Raw genomic sequence first — 4,867 nt, forward strand, 5'->3', positions numbered from 1 at the left:
TGTGTGTTATGCCAGAGTGAAGGTCAGAAAACAACTTGGAGGCTGATTCTCTTCCCCACCACGTGGTCCCATTGAGTCATCTTGGTAGGCCCGTGTTTTCTTAGATTTTTGGGTTTTTTGACACAGGATCTCTTTCTACATAGCCCTGGCTCTCCTGGAACTCACTATATTAACCTGGTTGGCCTCAAATCTACAGAGCCCTGCCTCCCTCTACTTCCAAGTGCCTAAGACAGTTGTAATGCCAGGTGGTAGTGCATGCACTTGGGAGGCAGAGGCAGACGGATCTCTGTGAGTTTGAGGCCAGCCTGGTCTACATGTAGTTCTAGGACAGCCAGGGCTACACAGAGAAACTCATGTCTTCAAAAACGACAGAGATAAGTTTTGTTGTGTAGTTTAGACTAGCCTTGAGCATTTGTCAGTCCTGCTTCGACTTTGCCGCCCGCAATGCTCAGGGTAGGAGGCACTGATGACCAAACTCAGGGCTTTGTTCGCTGGGCAGACAGTTGTAGTTTTCTAGTGCTGGGGTGGGGTCTAGGACCTCCTACATGCTTGCTTTTGCACTAACCCAGCCCCTCCATGTTTCAATTCTATCCTCTATCCTAGAACTTCAAGGCTTGAAACCAATCTACTCATCCTGCAGTCTGTGGAACAAGGCCTGCCCACCCCGGGTTCCTGGCTATCCTTCAGGTAGCAGGAGCCCTATGGGGCTCTAAGCCCTGCTTCTGGCCCAGGCTAGCCAAGCCATCCATGTTCCTGAGGCCCCAGTGGCCTCCAGAGATGGATAAAGGAGCTCACCCTCCTTGGATTTCTGGATGGAAGTTAATCCCTGCCCCACTTCACCCCTGCCTCCCCTGCTAGTGGGAGATGAATGGATGACCTCAGAACAATAAATGTGACTCACCCACATTGGCTGTGTGTGCCCTTTTTCCCTGTTGGTCTGTAAAATCCAGGCTAGTCTCAGATGATCTCCTGCCTCAGTCTCCCAGGGCATGCGCCAGTATGCCTGGCTAGGTGTGCTTTCATTTCAGGGCACAGGACAGGACAAGTGTGAGCAGTCAACACATGCGGTGTGGCGAGCACTGCTGGTGACTTTACGGGATCTAGACTTGCCCAGGAGACAGACCTGGCTATAGTTCCACCCAGGGAGCTGAGGTCAGGCTTCGTGGCATGCACCCTAACCCTGCAGCCACCTCTGCTTCCTGACTGCAGTCAGGGGAAGCAGCCATGTGCAGATCCAGCTGATGGGGGAAGACACCCAGCACCTAGTGATCCGTAGACAGTAGGCTATTGTCAACTCCTGGAGGCTGCCATGCCGCCATTAGAGACCCCAGCCCAGGGACCTCCTACTACCCCTGCCCACAGGGCACACAAATCACCTGAGACTTAAGATTCTGAACTTTTTATTTTCTGGCATGAAAAGTACAAATAATTAAACAATTCCATGTAAAAGTCAGTTACCGCGGCCAGGCCTGGAATCTCGGTAATAAATAGTCTAAACGCAACTTGAAGTGTTCATGGGTTTGGGTTGAGGTTTGTTTTTTTGTTTTTTGTTTTTCTACAGTTCATTATATCACCTCCAACATAGACTCTGTCATGGTTTGAAACTTTCCCAATAAACAGGATGAGGAAGGGTTGGAGAGGCTGAGCCCCCTCCCCACTGGCCCTGCCCTTGGCCCCCAGGGACTTTGGAAGACCCAAGGGCCCCTCTCCCTGGGAGCCCTTGGCCTGGCCCTCTTGGGGGACTGGCCTCCAGGGATGGGGCCTGGCTGGGCTAAACTTGTGTCTTAGAAATAAAAGTTCCCTCCTCCTAGTCTTAGGGGCAGCAGGGACCTAGGACTTGGTGGGAGGGGGTGGGGGGGAAAGGGCCCCCTCTTTAGAGCCCTCCCTCCCCCCCCCAGGGTAGGGGGCAAACCCAGCCCTTATTGCTCGTTGCCTCCAGCAAGTGTGGAGGGCAGGGGGAGACCCCAGAAACAGCAGGGAAAGAAGGGGTCTGACCCTCCTGGAGGCGGGGAGTCCCTGTCCTGCTGGGAGGGAGGGGGGAGGATTAGGGCAGACTTAGAAACCACCAGAATAAATAGGTTCGGTGTATCGTGAGCAAGCTAGAGTTCACCAGCTAAATAGACAGAAAAACTTCTCAAGACAATAGCAAAACAATCCCGTTGAGAGCCCCTGGGCACCGACAGCTGTGGGGACCCCACCCCTTGGAGCCCACGGCACCCCCGGGGGGCACTCCGCTACCATTACTGTTATTAATAATTATTACTTTAATGACTCCACTTCCCCTTTTTATAAATAAATTAGGCATAACCACATCTCAGCAAAACTAAAAGAAAAGGAACATCTTCCTTCAACTTGCAAACCAATGAAAGAACAGAAATATACACAAAGGTCCTTACAGGCCAACAAGGGTAATAAATAGTTAACATAGCAATAAGTTAAAACTACATGAAGCTAAATTCAGCAAAAAAGTACAAGAAAGTTAACTGGTGACAGTTTATCTTTTTTTTTCTTCTTTTTTTTTTTTTGTTTGTTTTTAAGTCATCTTTGTGTGTGTCTTTCTTTCTTGTTGCTATATCTCATCTTCTGTTTGAGTTTTCTTTTTTTTTTTTTTTCCATTTTTTATTTTTTGGTCTTTTTTTTTTTTTTTTTTTTTTTTCTTTTTTTTTTCTTTTTGTTCCTTGCAGCAGAAACTCCACAAACGGTTAAGAACAACACCAGGAGGGGCGGGAAGAGAGAGGTGGACACTCAGATGGGGCCATGGCCAGACACCAAACGCAGAGGACACCGCGAGAAAGCAACTAGAACTAGAGTGTAGAGTTGGGTGGGTTGGGGCGGGGCTTCCCAATTCTCGGTTGTGACTGGGCCCACGAAGGGGTGGGTTGAAGGGTTAGGGCTCCCAGGGGCTCCAGCCTGTGGCTTCAGTTGGAACTTGCATAAAAGAATGAAAAGCTAGGATGTGGTGTTATGGATGCAAAACCCAGTCAGAAGCCAGGGCCAAGGCTCATGAAGGCTGCATCCATGGTTCCCCCACAGTCTGGAAAGACAAAAAAACCCAACAATCTAAAGAGGGTGACAAACTGATGGGAAGGGATGTGGGGGGGGGCACCTTGGGCCCATCCACCCCTGGGTCTGGGGTTGGTGTGCTGGGTGCTTGCTGCGGTGGGGAGCACGCTGGCCCTAGTTGAGGGAGGAGACTGCAGACCTCCCTGTAGATGCAGGGAGGCTGAGCCCCAGGGGCAGGGGTCCTTTGGCCTCAGTGTTATGGGAAGTGAGAGCCCCCTCCAGCCCACAGTGATGCCAAAGTAGAACGAGGTATTGTGTGTTTGGACGCATGGACGCCATGTGTGTACGCCTGTGTGGTGGGCAGCGGGAGGCCCCTGGTGGGCTAAGGAGTCTGTGCAGAGAACCTGGGGCTGGGGCATGTTGGGGGCCCCGGGAGAAGTGGCTGAACCAGCCTGGCTGGAGGAAATAACTGGGTCAGGGTCTTCAGTGGGAACGTCCTGTCTGGGCCTTTAGGATGTTCTGAACACGGATGTATGTCCCTAGGTGTTGTATGTTTCTAGGTGACCTATTTGTTTTTGTTTTTGTGTTTTGAGACGGGTCTTGTGTAGCCCAGGCTGACCTCAAACTCATTATGTAGCCAAAGCTAGTCTTGACCTGATCTACTTCTACCTCTCAAGTGCTAGGATGAATGAGGGTTGTGTACCACCACACCAGGGTTATGCAGTGCTGGGGATGAACCCAGGCTTCCTGTAAGCTATACAAGCACTCCACCAACACAGCGACATCCCCAGCTCTCTTCGGGAACTTGTGTCTAGATTCCTACATCCAAATGGATCACATGGTTTTGTAGACAAGAAGCCAATGTCTGTATCTGTGTTTATGCAGCCAAGGTTCTGTCTGTGTGTCTCCATCCTTTGGTGTGGGTTTGTTTGGTCAGCCTTCCTGAATGTATCCTGAAATGTTTCTGTATGTGTTGTATATTTGTGTCTCCAAGGTTCAAGTGCATGCCCCTCTTGTTTTCGTGTGTGTGTGTGTGTGTGTGTGTGTGTGTGTATGTGTGTGTACTGGCGGCCCTATGAACTTTAAACCCCTTTCAAGCCCTGTTCCCTGCACCCCCTGCCCTAGTTAGTTGGTAAACATAACTTGCCAAAATAGTTTCTTTTTGTTTTTTGTTTTGTTTTGTTTGTTTTTTTTTTTGTCTTTTTGTGATTTTTTTTTTCAAGTTCAAGAATCCCCAGTAAAAATTCTCCACGAGGTCTTTTTCCCTTTTTACAAAAATAGAGTTTTTCTTCCCCTCCCCTCCCCTCCCACCCCACTTTTTTTTTTTTTTTTTTTTTTTTTAAATTTTGTTTCTGCTTCCTGCCCTGCCCCAGCCCTGCTCACTGTTTTCTTCCCAGGGTCTGGGGCAGGGGGATGGGGAGGCCCACACCCCTCTTTCATGGGTGTTTTGTTTTTTTGCTGTTTGGGGGATTTTTAAACCTGTTCCCTCCCCTTTCTCTCGGTATAGGACAGGCCTGGTCAAGGGAGGCCTAGGGGGGTCACTGCTGTGTCCCCTGAGCCAACCCATGCAGGGTGGTGAGGGTGAGGTGGGAGGGGGTCTCCTCTCTGCTTTCTTCTTTTTGTTTTTAGCCGAAAAAATAAACAAAAGCCATCACCGTGAACCAAACCAAGGCGAGAGAGTGAACAAGCCTAGCTGGCAGGGAGAGCAGGGAGGGCAAGGTGGGTCCCTCCCCCATCCCTGCAGGCCCCGCCCCTCCCAATGCTCACCCCGTGGTGGTTTTTGCAGGTGTGTGGGTCTTCCTGATCTTGCAATCACACTCTCTCTCCCTCTCTCTCCCTCTCTCTCCCCCTCTCTCTGTCTCCC

The 4,867-nt window shown here is 50.3% G+C and overlaps 1 protein-coding gene across 4 annotated transcripts in view; it reads left to right on the top strand.

The window, feature by feature from the left end:
- Prkcsh (protein kinase C substrate 80K-H) overlaps positions 1-4,867 on the top strand; it is a 283,668-nt gene that overhangs the window by 11,000 nt on the left and 267,801 nt on the right. For 2 of the 4 annotated variants that reach the window (XM_051196864.1, XM_051196866.1), the window contains exon 18: positions 604-867. The exons of 1 other annotated variant lie outside the window; for it this stretch is intronic. The gene's annotated coding sequence lies outside the window, so the exon portion shown is untranslated. Of the gene's footprint in view, positions 1-603; positions 869-4,867 lie in introns of those variants that run through there. One more of the 4 variants, XM_051196867.1, reaches the window with a different exon arrangement.

This window comes from Phodopus roborovskii, unplaced genomic scaffold, assembly GCF_943737965.1.
Source record: "Phodopus roborovskii unplaced genomic scaffold, PHOROB, whole genome shotgun sequence".
NCBI classification, from domain to species: domain Eukaryota; kingdom Metazoa; phylum Chordata; class Mammalia; order Rodentia; family Cricetidae; genus Phodopus; species Phodopus roborovskii.